Below are 13,518 nucleotides of genomic sequence, written 5' to 3' on the forward strand. Positions count from 1 at the left end.
GTCTAGGGCCACACCACCCTGAACGCCCCCGATCTCGTCTGGTCTCGGAAGCTAAGCAGGGTCGGGCCTGGTTAGTACTTGGATGGGAGACCGCCTGGGAATACCGGGTGCCACAGGCTGCTGCTTTTTATTTATTTTTTTTTTGCCTCTTGTTCTGTCCCCTTTCTGGGAGCGCGGCGGCGGCCCGGGGTGGGGGTGACCCCAACCCTCAGCGCCCGCAGCGGTGCCTGGCGCCCCAGCCCGCACCGTGGGGCCTCCTCTTGTCCCAAGCCGCGACACCGCCGCCACGCGGCAGCATGCGTGGCATCTGGACTGTCAGGTCTCAGACCAAAGGTCTGCTCTGTGGGAACCGACACGCTGGAGGAAACCTTGAGAGTCTGAGAGGGGAGGGAGTTCCAGAAGAAGGCCAGGATGTCATTTTGAGGGAGTATGTGACCAGAACTCGTCCCGTTGCTTTTGGGGTTCTATGGGCTACACGCAGGAATCTTTGGTGGTGGCACCTGATGTTGGGGGATCCGGAGTCACACCCAGACCTGCTCCACAGGCCTCCTTTTACTTTTCTCTTCGGATTCATGATTTTTAAAAAGTGTCTCTTACCTCTATTATTGCATTTTCTTTTCTCTCTCTTTTCAAGCAGATGATGGGAGTACAAGTATTCAGGTGACATGTGTTGCCCGTGCCCCCCTCCCCCCTGTGTTCTTATTCATATACCTCTCATGTTGCTCCAGCGTATTGTGGGGGTACCAATGTTAGGGTCGGGTGCGTTGCCCTCTCCAAGCCTCCCCCCTCGGGTCAGAGCTTCAAGTGCGCCCATCCCCCAGTGGGTGCGCACCCACCCCATTCCTAATGGAGGTGTATGCCCCTCCCCTCCCCCCACCCGCCCGACACCCACCCGATGAAGGTGATTCCTCTCCGTCCACTTAGGTGTCCATCCGTTCGTACCAATTTGCTGGTGAGCGCGCTCACGTGGTGCTCGTGTGTCCGTTCTTGGGATACCTGGCTTACTGGAACGGGTTCCAGCTCTGGCCAGGAGAACACGAGAGGTGCCCTCTCACCGCTGCTCCTCACAGCCGAATGGCACTCCGTGGTGTCCACGCGCCACATTTTATTGATGCACTCCTGGATGGATGGGCACTCGGGTCGCTTCCACGTCTTTGCGATTGTGAATTGTGCCCTAACTGTCACCCTAACCCTTACCCAGCCCGTCTCCTCTGCCCCTGCCTGACGCACTCCTCCCCGGCCAGGCCCGTCACTGTCCTGGGCCCCCGCCTGACCGGCTCCTCCCCGCCCGGCCTGTCACCGTCCTCTGCCCCTGCCTGACATGCTCCTTCCCGCCCGGCCTCTCACCGTCCTCGGCCCCTGCCTGACCGGCTCCTCCGTCACCTGGGCCTTCCAAGGGCTTGGTGTGGACGCTGCTTCCAGGAAGCCCTCCAGAAACCCGGCAGCAGGGTGGCCGCAGCAGTCTCCAGCAGCCGTCCCTAAGTCGCGTGAGTGCGGGGGACGTGCCCCCGCTGTGCCGCGGGGGCCCAGCCTGGTGTCTTCCCTGAGGCCCTGCGGCTGCCGGCTGGGCTGCCGCTCCCCGCAAGGGGAGAGCCGCGGAGGTGGGGACCGCCTCCTGATGGGGACGTACACGCAGCTCTCCACGTCGGATTCCGGGGCTCTCTGTCCTGCCCGAAGGCCCAGCTGGCCTGCGGGTCCTTAGAGTGGCGAAAACATCCGAAAGCTGAGATTGAGGGTCCGGTGGGTGTCTGCACTTTTGTGCTGGGCACCCCAGGGAGGCCCGGGGGCTGGCTGGACAATGTGGTCTGCTGGGCGGGGGGGGGGTTGGAGGAGCAACTGATGCCCTTTGCACTTTGGGTAGCAAGAGTCTGAGGTGTCTCTGAGCCCTGTGCCATGTCGCGGGGGGGGGGGGGGCCGGGGGCGAGGAGGAGGAGGAGGAGGAGGTGGGAAGGGCCGGGGCCTGCAGTCCTGTTCCCGGGGTGGCACGGCAAGTGGCTTCTTCCACAGGCTGCTTGGCCTGGGCTCCCTGCACCTGGGCCTTTGGAGGACTGGCCCCGTGCTTGCCAACACTTCCTGCAGGGACCCAGAGCTGGGAGGTTGCACCTCTCAGCCCTGGGTCGGGCAGAGCCCCAGCGGGCCATGCCCACAGCCTCTCTCAGCACCGGTCCCCCAGAAGGCTCCTTTGGGACCAGGATTCTCTTGCGGTGACTCTTTAAGGTCTGGCCCCTGGATGGAGGGGCACCAGGAGTAGAGGAGCAGGAAGGGGAAGGGGGTGGCCATGCGAGGGGACACTTTGAGGCCAAGTCCCAGCTTCAGCCTGATCCTCCTGGGAACCCCGCTCTGAGACAAGGAGCCGGGCTTCGCATTCCCACAGCACCCAGTCCTGGGCTGAGGACACCTGGGGCGTTGGGAACTCCCTGGCTTCTCCTTGGCTTAACATCTGGAGCTGCTTGTGAATCGCGCCGCCACACACCCCCGAGTGCAGGTGTCTTCCGCACAGACTGCGGGCCTCGCTCTTCTGAATGCCGCTAGCTCGCCACCCACCCACGGGTGAACCTGGTCAGGGTGCTTTCTCTAAGGGGCAGACTCTTTTCCGGGCGGGCTACCGGTGTCTCTGTTTGCTCCTTTCTTTCTTCCATTTCGGGAAAGTCTTCCTTGCTGGGTGTGGAAATCTCCTATGCCTTCCCTCGCCTATTCTGTCAGCTTTCAAATTCTCTTTCAGTTGCCACCCTCACAGATGGATTAGGAAACTCTTTCCGGTGCACTCATTAGTGAAATGACCTCAAGGAAGCTGGAATCCAATATCTAATGGCCGATTTTTAGCGAGTCCACACGCCAGGGTGGTCGGGGTCCAATGCAGCCCCGGCCAGGCCCAGGCCCCTTGGACTGGGCCACAGGAGGACACAGAGGAGGGTCCCGGCCCCCACGAAGCGGTGCCCGCAGTTCTCCACGGGCTTGGGCGTTTTCCAGAGGAAGGAGATGGAGGGGACTGATTTCTTCAGCGCCCCACAAACCACGGCACCCCACCCCACCCATGGGACACATCCCCAGAGGGAGACGCCCCATACACTGGCTGTGCCCCAGCCCTGGCCCGGGGGAATAGGCGGCAGCCCACCCACAGGGCGGGGGGGGGGCGCAGCTGAAAGGGGTTGTGGGGGAGGGCGGCCCCTGGCTGGGGTCAAAGGGCGAGCGACCCGCGCGCGCGTGCGCAGTCAGCGGCGGCGACGCGCTGGGGGTGGGCAGCGGGTAGGTGAAGGAGGCCGGGCGAGGAGACGAGGGGGGCTGGGAGGGCTCCACCTTGGCGAGTCCAGCCGTGGAGGCGCATCTTGTGTGAGTGTGAGTGAGTGTGAGTGTGTGTGTGTGTGTATAGAGAGACAGCCCCCCGCCCCGCCCCGCCCCGCCCCGCCCATCACCCCCGTCCCTGGGAGCCCGCGGGACCCGGCCGGCGAACTCAACAGGCCCGGCCCGGCCCGGCGCGGGGCCTGGGGCGGGAGGCGGCGGGAAAGCGCAGAGAGGCTCGGCTTCTTGAGCGGGGCAGGGGCGCCCTCCGCCGCCGTCTAGGGCCACACCACCCTGAACGCCCCCGATCTCGTCTGGTCTCGGAAGCTAAGCAGGGTCGGGCCTGGTTAGTACTTGGATGGGAGACCGCCTGGGAATACCGGGTGCCACAGGCTGCTGCTTTTTATTTATTTTTTTTTTGCCTCTTGTTCTGTCCCCTTTCTGGGAGCGCGGCGGCGGCCCGGGGTGGGGGTGACCCCAACCCTCAGCGCCCGCAGCGGTGCCTGGCGCCCCAGCCCGCACCGTGGGGCCTCCTCTTGTCCCAAGCCGCGACACCGCCGCCACGCGGCAGCATGCGTGGCATCTGGACTGTCAGGTCTCAGACCAAAGGTCTGCTCTGTGGGAACCGACACGCTGGAGGAAACCTTGAGAGTCTGAGAGGGGAGGGAGTTCCAGAAGAAGGCCAGGATGTCATTTTGAGGGAGTATGTGACCAGAACTCGTCCCGTTGCTTTTGGGGTTCTATGGGCTACACGCAGGAATCTTTGGTGGTGGCACCTGATGTTGGGGGATCCGGAGTCACACCCAGACCTGCTCCACAGGCCTCCTTTTACTTTTCTCTTCGGATTCATGATTTTTAAAAAGTGTCTCTTACCTCTATTATTGCATTTTCTTTTCTCTCTCTTTTCAAGCAGATGATGGGAGTACAAGTATTCAGGTGACATGTGTTGCCCGTGCCCCCCTCCCCCCTGTGTTCTTATTCATATACCTCTCATGTTGCTCCAGCGTATTGTGGGGGTACCAATGTTAGGGTCGGGTGCGTTGCCCTCTCCAAGCCTCCCCCCTCGGGTCAGAGCTTCAAGTGCGCCCATCCCCCAGTGGGTGCGCACCCACCCCATTCCTAATGGAGGTGTATGCCCCTCCCCTCCCCCCACCCGCCCGACACCCACCCGATGAAGGTGATTCCTCTCCGTCCACTTAGGTGTCCATCCGTTCGTACCAATTTGCTGGTGAGCGCGCTCACGTGGTGCTCGTGTGTCCGTTCTTGGGATACCTGGCTTACTGGAACGGGTTCCAGCTCTGGCCAGGAGAACACGAGAGGTGCCCTCTCACCGCTGCTCCTCACAGCCGAATGGCACTCCGTGGTGTCCACGCGCCACATTTTATTGATGCACTCCTGGATGGATGGGCACTCGGGTCGCTTCCACGTCTTTGCGATTGTGAATTGTGCCCTAACTGTCACCCTAACCCTTACCCAGCCCGTCTCCTCTGCCCCTGCCTGACGCACTCCTCCCCGGCCAGGCCCGTCACTGTCCTGGGCCCCCGCCTGACCGGCTCCTCCCCGCCCGGCCTGTCACCGTCCTCTGCCCCTGCCTGACATGCTCCTTCCCGCCCGGCCTCTCACCGTCCTCGGCCCCTGCCTGACCGGCTCCTCCGTCGCCTGGGCCTTCCAAGGGCTTGGTGTGGACGCTGCTTCCAGGAAGCCCTCCAGAAACCCGGCAGCAGGGTGGCCGCAGCAGTCTCCAGCAGCCGTCCCTAAGTCGCGTGAGTGCGGGGGACGTGCCCCCGCTGTGCCGCGGGGGCCCAGCCTGGTGTCTTCCCTGAGGCCCTGCGGCTGCCGGCTGGGCTGCCGCTCCCCGCAAGGGGAGAGCCGCGGAGGTGGGGACCGCCTCCTGATGGGGACGTACACGCAGCTCTCCACGTCGGATTCCGGGGCTCTCTGTCCTGCCCGAAGGCCCAGCTGGCCTGCGGGTCCTTAGAGTGGCGAAAACATCCGAAAGCTGAGATTGAGGGTCCGGTGGGTGTCTGCACTTTTGTGCTGGGCACCCCAGGGAGGCCCGGGGGCTGGCTGGACAATGTGGTCTGCTGGGCGGGGGGGGGGTTGGAGGAGCAACTGATGCCCTTTGCACTTTGGGTAGCAAGAGTCTGAGGTGTCTCTGAGCCCTGTGCCATGTCGCGGGGGGGGGGCCGGGGGGGAGGAGGAGGAGGAGGAGGAGGTGGGAAGGGCCGGGGCCTGCAGTCCTGTTCCCGGGGTGGCACGGCAAGTGGCTTCTTCCACAGGCTGCTTGGCCTGGGCTCCCTGCACCTGGGCCTTTGGAGGACTGGCCCCGTGCTTGCCAACACTTCCTGCAGGGACCCAGAGCTGGGAGGTTGCACCTCTCAGCCCTGGGTCGGGCAGAGCCCCAGCGGGCCATGCCCACAGCCTCTCTCAGCACCGGTCCCCCAGAAGGCTCCTTTGGGACCAGGATTCTCTTGCGGTGACTCTTTAAGGTCTGGCCCCTGGATGGAGGGGCACCAGGAGTAGAGGAGCAGGAAGGGGAAGGGGGTGGCCATGCGAGGGGACACTTTGAGGCCAAGTCCCAGCTTCAGCCTGATCCTCCTGGGAACCCCGCTCTGAGACAAGGAGCCGGGCTTCGCATTCCCACAGCACCCAGTCCTGGGCTGAGGACACCTGGGGCGTTGGGAACTCCCTGGCTTCTCCTTGGCTTAACATCTGGAGCTGCTTGTGAATCGCGCCGCCACACACCCCCGAGTGCAGGTGTCTTCCGCACAGACTGCGGGCCTCGCTCTTCTGAATGCCGCTAGCTCGCCACCCACCCACGGGTGAACCTGGTCAGGGTGCTTTCTCTAAGGGGCAGACTCTTTTCCGGGCGGGCTACCGGTGTCTCTGTTTGCTCCTTTCTTTCTTCCATTTCGGGAAAGTCTTCCTTGCTGGGTGTGGAAATCTCCTATGCCTTCCCTCGCCTATTCTGTCAGCTTTCAAATTCTCTTTCAGTTGCCACCCTCACAGATGGATTAGGAAACTCTTTCCGGTGCACTCATTAGTGAAATGACCTCAAGGAAGCTGGAATCCAATATCTAATGGCCGATTTTTAGCGAGTCCACACGCCAGGGTGGTCGGGGTCCAATGCAGCCCCGGCCAGGCCCAGGCCCCTTGGACTGGGCCACAGGAGGACACAGAGGAGGGTCCCGGCCCCCACGAAGCGGTGCCCGCAGTTCTCCACGGGCTTGGGCGTTTTCCAGAGGAAGGAGATGGAGGGGACTGATTTCTTCAGCGCCCCACAAACCACGGCACCCCACCCCACCCATGGGACACATCCCCAGAGGGAGACGCCCCATACACTGGCTGTGCCCCAGCCCTGGCCCGGGGGAATAGGCGGCAGCCCACCCACAGGGCGGGGGGGGGGGGCGCAGCTGAAAGGGGTTGTGGGGGAGGGCGGCCCCTGGCTGGGGTCAAAGGGCGAGCGACCCGCGCGCGCGTGCGCAGTCAGCGGCGGCGACGCGCTGGGGGTGGGCAGCGGGTAGGTGAAGGAGGCCGGGCGAGGAGACGAGGGGGGCTGGGAGGGCTCCACCTTGGCGAGTCCAGCCGTGGAGGCGCATCTTGTGTGAGTGTGAGTGAGTGTGAGTGTGTGTGTGTGTGTATAGAGAGACAGCCCCCCGCCCCGCCCCGCCCCGCCCCGCCCATCACCCCCGTCCCTGGGAGCCCGCGGGACCCGGCCGGCGAACTCAACAGGCCCGGCCCGGCCCGGCGCGGGGCCTGGGGCGGGAGGCGGCGGGAAAGCGCAGAGAGGCTCGGCTTCTTGAGCGGGGCAGGGGCGCCCTCCGCCGCCGTCTAGGGCCACACCACCCTGAACGCCCCCGATCTCGTCTGGTCTCGGAAGCTAAGCAGGGTCGGGCCTGGTTAGTACTTGGATGGGAGACCGCCTGGGAATACCGGGTGCCACAGGCTGCTGCTTTTTATTTATTTTTTTTTTGCCTCTTGTTCTGTCCCCTTTCTGGGAGCGCGGCGGCGGCCCGGGGTGGGGGTGACCCCAACCCTCAGCGCCCGCAGCGGTGCCTGGCGCCCCAGCCCGCACCGTGGGGCCTCCTCTTGTCCCAAGCCGCGACACCGCCGCCACGCGGCAGCATGCGTGGCATCTGGACTGTCAGGTCTCAGACCAAAGGTCTGCTCTGTGGGAACCGACACGCTGGAGGAAACCTTGAGAGTCTGAGAGGGGAGGGAGTTCCAGAAGAAGGCCAGGATGTCATTTTGAGGGAGTATGTGACCAGAACTCGTCCCGTTGCTTTTGGGGTTCTATGGGCTACACGCAGGAATCTTTGGTGGTGGCACCTGATGTTGGGGGATCCGGAGTCACACCCAGACCTGCTCCACAGGCCTCCTTTTACTTTTCTCTTCGGATTCATGATTTTTAAAAAGTGTCTCTTACCTCTATTATTGCATTTTCTTTTCTCTCTCTTTTCAAGCAGATGATGGGAGTACAAGTATTCAGGTGACATGTGTTGCCCGTGCCCCCCTCCCCCCTGTGTTCTTATTCATATACCTCTCATGTTGCTCCAGCGTATTGTGGGGGTACCAATGTTAGGGTCGGGTGCGTTGCCCTCTCCAAGCCTCCCCCCTCGGGTCAGAGCTTCAAGTGCGCCCATCCCCCAGTGGGTGCGCACCCACCCCATTCCTAATGGAGGTGTATGCCCCTCCCCTCCCCCCACCCGCCCGACACCCACCCGATGAAGGTGATTCCTCTCCGTCCACTTAGGTGTCCATCCGTTCGTACCAATTTGCTGGTGAGCGCGCTCACGTGGTGCTCGTGTGTCCGTTCTTGGGATACCTGGCTTACTGGAACGGGTTCCAGCTCTGGCCAGGAGAACACGAGAGGTGCCCTCTCACCGCTGCTCCTCACAGCCGAATGGCACTCCGTGGTGTCCACGCGCCACATTTTATTGATGCACTCCTGGATGGATGGGCACTCGGGTCGCTTCCACGTCTTTGCGATTGTGAATTGTGCCCTAACTGTCACCCTAACCCTTACCCAGCCCGTCTCCTCTGCCCCTGCCTGACGCACTCCTCCCCGGCCAGGCCCGTCACTGTCCTGGGCCCCCGCCTGACCGGCTCCTCCCCGCCCGGCCTGTCACCGTCCTCTGCCCCTGCCTGACATGCTCCTTCCCGCCCGGCCTCTCACCGTCCTCGGCCCCTGCCTGACCGGCTCCTCCGTCGCCTGGGCCTTCCAAGGGCTTGGTGTGGACGCTGCTTCCAGGAAGCCCTCCAGAAACCCGGCAGCAGGGTGGCCGCAGCAGTCTCCAGCAGCCGTCCCTAAGTCGCGTGAGTGCGGGGGACGTGCCCCCGCTGTGCCGCGGGGGCCCAGCCTGGTGTCTTCCCTGAGGCCCTGCGGCTGCCGGCTGGGCTGCCGCTCCCCGCAAGGGGAGAGCCGCGGAGGTGGGGACCGCCTCCTGATGGGGACGTACACGCAGCTCTCCACGTCGGATTCCGGGGCTCTCTGTCCTGCCCGAAGGCCCAGCTGGCCTGCGGGTCCTTAGAGTGGCGAAAACATCCGAAAGCTGAGATTGAGGGTCCGGTGGGTGTCTGCACTTTTGTGCTGGGCACCCCAGGGAGGTCCGGGGGCTGGCTGGACAATGTGGTCTGCTGGGCGGGGGGGGGGGTTGGAGGAGCAACTGATGCCCTTTGCACTTTGGGTAGCAAGAGTCTGAGGTGTCTCTGAGCCCTGTGCCATGTCGCGGGGGGGGGGGGGGCCGGGGGGGAGGAGGAGGAGGAGGAGGAGGTGGGAAGGGCCGGGGCCTGCAGTCCTGTTCCCGGGGTGGCACGGCAAGTGGCTTCTTCCACAGGCTGCTTGGCCTGGGCTCCCTGCACCTGGGCCTTTGGAGGACTGGCCCCGTGCTTGCCAACACTTCCTGCAGGGACCCAGAGCTGGGAGGTTGCACCTCTCAGCCCTGGGTCGGGCAGAGCCCCAGCGGGCCATGCCCACAGCCTCTCTCAGCACCGGTCCCCCAGAAGGCTCCTTTGGGACCAGGATTCTCTTGCGGTGACTCTTTAAGGTCTGGCCCCTGGATGGAGGGGCACCAGGAGTAGAGGAGCAGGAAGGGGAAGGGGGTGGCCATGCGAGGGGACACTTTGAGGCCATGTCCCAGCTTCAGCCTGATCCTCCTGGGAACCCCGCTCTGAGACAAGGAGCCGGGCTTCGCATTCCCACAGCACCCAGTCCTGGGCTGAGGACACCTGGGGCGTTGGGAACTCCCTGGCTTCTCCTTGGCTTAACATCTGGAGCTGCTTGTGAATCGCGCCGCCACACACCCCCGAGTGCAGGTGTCTTCCGCACAGACTGCGGGCCTCGCTCTTCTGAATGCCGCTAGCTCGCCACCCACCCACGGGTGAACCTGGTCAGGGTGCTTTCTCTAAGGGGCAGACTCTTTTCCGGGCGGGCTACCGGTGTCTCTGTTTGCTCCTTTCTTTCTTCCATTTCGGGAAAGTCTTCCTTGCTGGGTGTGGAAATCTCCTATGCCTTCCCTCGCCTATTCTGTCAGCTTTCAAATTCTCTTTCAGTTGCCACCCTCACAGATGGATTAGGAAACTCTTTCCGGTGCACTCATTAGTGAAATGACCTCAAGGAAGCTGGAATCCAATATCTAATGGCCGATTTTTAGCGAGTCCACACGCCAGGGTGGTCGGGGTCCAATGCAGCCCCGGCCAGGCCCAGGCCCCTTGGACTGGGCCACAGGAGGACACAGAGGAGGGTCCCGGCCCCCACGAAGCGGTGCCCGCAGTTCTCCACGGGCTTGGGCGTTTTCCAGAGGAAGGAGATGGAGGGGACTGATTTCTTCAGCGCCCCACAAACCACGGCACCCCACCCCACCCATGGGACACATCCCCAGAGGGAGACGCCCCATACACTGGCTGTGCCCCAGCCCTGGCCCGGGGGAATAGGCGGCAGCCCACCCACAGGGCGGGGGGGGGGGGCGCAGCTGAAAGGGGTTGTGGGGGAGGGCGGCCCCTGGCTGGGGTCAAAGGGCGAGCGACCCGCGCGCGCGTGCGCAGTCAGCGGCGGCGACGCGCTGGGGGTGGGCAGCGGGTAGGTGAAGGAGGCCGGGCGAGGAGACGAGGGGGGCTGGGAGGGCTCCACCTTGGCGAGTCCAGCCGTGGAGGCGCATCTTGTGTGAGTGTGAGTGAGTGTGAGTGTGTGTGTGTGTGTATAGAGAGACAGCCCCCCGCCCCGCCCCGCCCCGCCCCGCCCATCACCCCCGTCCCTGGGAGCCCGCGGGACCCGGCCGGCGAACTCAACAGGCCCGGCCCGGCCCGGCGCGGGGCCTGGGGCGGGAGGCGGCGGGAAAGCGCAGAGAGGCTCGGCTTCTTGAGCGGGGCAGGGGCGCCCTCCGCCGCCGTCTAGGGCCACACCACCCTGAACGCCCCCGATCTCGTCTGGTCTCGGAAGCTAAGCAGGGTCGGGCCTGGTTAGTACTTGGATGGGAGACCGCCTGGGAATACCGGGTGCCACAGGCTGCTGCTTTTTATTTATTTTTTTTTTGCCTCTTGTTCTGTCCCCTTTCTGGGAGCGCGGCGGCGGCCCGGGGTGGGGGTGACCCCAACCCTCAGCGCCCGCAGCGGTGCCTGGCGCCCCAGCCCGCACCGTGGGGCCTCCTCTTGTCCCAAGCCGCGACACCGCCGCCACGCGGCAGCATGCGTGGCATCTGGACTGTCAGGTCTCAGACCAAAGGTCTGCTCTGTGGGAACCGACACGCTGGAGGAAACCTTGAGAGTCTGAGAGGGGAGGGAGTTCCAGAAGAAGGCCAGGATGTCATTTTGAGGGAGTATGTGACCAGAACTCGTCCCGTTGCTTTTGGGGTTCTATGGGCTACACGCAGGAATCTTTGGTGGTGGCACCTGATGTTGGGGGATCCGGAGTCACACCCAGACCTGCTCCACAGGCCTCCTTTTACTTTTCTCTTCGGATTCATGATTTTTAAAAAGTGTCTCTTACCTCTATTATTGCATTTTCTTTTCTCTCTCTTTTCAAGCAGATGATGGGAGTACAAGTATTCAGGTGACATGTGTTGCCCGTGCCCCCCTCCCCCCTGTGTTCTTATTCATATACCTCTCATGTTGCTCCAGCGTATTGTGGGGGTACCAATGTTAGGGTCGGGTGCGTTGCCCTCTCCAAGCCTCCCCCCTCGGGTCAGAGCTTCAAGTGCGCCCATCCCCCAGTGGGTGCGCACCCACCCCATTCCTAATGGAGGTGTATGCCCCTCCCCTCCCCCCACCCGCCCGACACCCACCCGATGAAGGTGATTCCTCTCCGTCCACTTAGGTGTCCATCCGTTCGTACCAATTTGCTGGTGAGCGCGCTCACGTGGTGCTCGTGTGTCCGTTCTTGGGATACCTGGCTTACTGGAACGGGTTCCAGCTCTGGCCAGGAGAACACGAGAGGTGCCCTCTCACCGCTGCTCCTCACAGCCGAATGGCACTCCGTGGTGTCCACGCGCCACATTTTATTGATGCACTCCTGGATGGATGGGCACTCGGGTCGCTTCCACGTCTTTGCGATTGTGAATTGTGCCCTAACTGTCACCCTAACCCTTACCCAGCCCGTCTCCTCTGCCCCTGCCTGACGCACTCCTCCCCGGCCAGGCCCGTCACTGTCCTGGGCCCCCGCCTGACCGGCTCCTCCCCGCCCGGCCTGTCACCGTCCTCTGCCCCTGCCTGACATGCTCCTTCCCGCCCGGCCTCTCACCGTCCTCGGCCCCTGCCTGACCGGCTCCTCCGTCGCCTGGGCCTTCCAAGGGCTTGGTGTGGACGCTGCTTCCAGGAAGCCCTCCAGAAACCCGGCAGCAGGGTGGCCGCAGCAGTCTCCAGCAGCCGTCCCTAAGTCGCGTGAGTGCGGGGGACGTGCCCCCGCTGTGCCGCGGGGGCCCAGCCTGGTGTCTTCCCTGAGGCCCTGCGGCTGCCGGCTGGGCGGCTGGGCTGCCGCTCCCCGCAAGGGGAGAGCCGCGGAGGTGGGGACCGCCTCCTGATGGGGACGTACACGCAGCTCTCCACGTCGGATTCCGGGGCTCTCTGTCCTGCCCGAAGGCCCAGCTGGCCTGCGGGTCCTTAGAGTGGCGAAAACATCCGAAAGCTGAGATTGAGGGTCCGGTGGGTGTCTGCACTTTTGTGCTGGGCACCCCAGGGAGGCCCGGGGGCTGGCTGGACAATGTGGTCTGCTGGGCGGGGGGGGGGTTGGAGGAGCAACTGATGCCCTTTGCACTTTGGGTAGCAAGAGTCTGAGGTGTCTCTGAGCCCTGTGCCATGTCGCGGGGGGGGGGGGGGGGGCCGGGGGGGAGGAGGAGGAGGAGGAGGAGGTGGGAAGGGCCGGGGCCTGCAGTCCTGTTCCCGGGGTGGCACGGCAAGTGGCTTCTTCCACAGGCTGCTTGGCCTGGGCTCCCTGCACCTGGGCCTTTGGAGGACTGGCCCCGTGCTTGCCAACACTTCCTGCAGGGACCCAGAGCTGGGAGGTTGCACCTCTCAGCCCTGGGTCGGGCAGAGCCCCAGCGGGCCATGCCCACAGCCTCTCTCAGCACCGGTCCCCCAGAAGGCTCCTTTGGGACCAGGATTCTCTTGCGGTGACTCTTTAAGGTCTGGCCCCTGGATGGAGGGGCACCAGGAGTAGAGGAGCAGGAAGGGGAAGGGGGTGGCCATGCGAGGGGACACTTTGAGGCCAAGTCCCAGCTTCAGCCTGATCCTCCTGGGAACCCCGCTCTGAGACAAGGAGCCGGGCTTCGCATTCCCACAGCACCCAGTCCTGGGCTGAGGACACCTGGGGCGTTGGGAACTCCCTGGCTTCTCCTTGGCTTAACATCTGGAGCTGCTTGTGAATCGCGCCGCCACACACCCCCGAGTGCAGGTGTCTTCCGCACAGACTGCGGGCCTCGCTCTTCTGAATGCCGCTAGCTCGCCACCCACCCACGGGTGAACCTGGTCAGGGTGCTTTCTCTAAGGGGCAGACTCTTTTCCGGGCGGGCTACCGGTGTCTCTGTTTGCTCCTTTCTTTCTTCCATTTCGGGAAAGTCTTCCTTGCTGGGTGTGGAAATCTCCTATGCCTTCCCTCGCCTATTCTGTCAGCTTTCAAATTCTCTTTCAGTTGCCACCCTCACAGATGGATTAGGAAACTCTTTCCGGTGCACTCATTAGTGAAATGACCTCAAGGAAGCTGGAATCCAATATCTAATGGCCGATTTTTAGCGAGTCCACACGCCAGGG

The 13,518-nt window shown here is 63.5% G+C and overlaps 4 non-coding genes across 4 annotated transcripts; all 4 read left to right on the plus strand.

Annotated features, from left to right (window-relative positions):
• On the plus strand, nt 1-119 carry LOC142867253 (5S ribosomal RNA). The gene has a single exon (XR_012916919.1). It is a non-coding gene; the product is annotated as a 5S ribosomal RNA (ribosomal RNA).
• Nucleotides 120-3,555: 3,436 nt separating this feature from the next.
• LOC142867264 (5S ribosomal RNA) lies at nt 3,556-3,674 on the plus strand. The gene has a single exon (XR_012916920.1). It is a non-coding gene; the product is annotated as a 5S ribosomal RNA (ribosomal RNA).
• A 3,434-nt stretch (nt 3,675-7,108) lies between these two features.
• LOC142867275 (5S ribosomal RNA) lies at nt 7,109-7,227 on the plus strand. The gene has a single exon (XR_012916921.1). It is a non-coding gene; the product is annotated as a 5S ribosomal RNA (ribosomal RNA).
• A 3,439-nt stretch (nt 7,228-10,666) lies between these two features.
• LOC142867286 (5S ribosomal RNA) lies at nt 10,667-10,785 on the plus strand. The gene has a single exon (XR_012916922.1). It is a non-coding gene; the product is annotated as a 5S ribosomal RNA (ribosomal RNA).
• The last annotated feature ends 2,733 nt before the right edge of the window (nt 10,786-13,518 follow it).

Source organism: Microcebus murinus, unplaced genomic scaffold (assembly GCF_040939455.1).
Source record: "Microcebus murinus isolate Inina unplaced genomic scaffold, M.murinus_Inina_mat1.0 scaf014_hap2_Mmur4.0, whole genome shotgun sequence".
NCBI lineage: Eukaryota > Metazoa > Chordata > Mammalia > Primates > Cheirogaleidae > Microcebus > Microcebus murinus.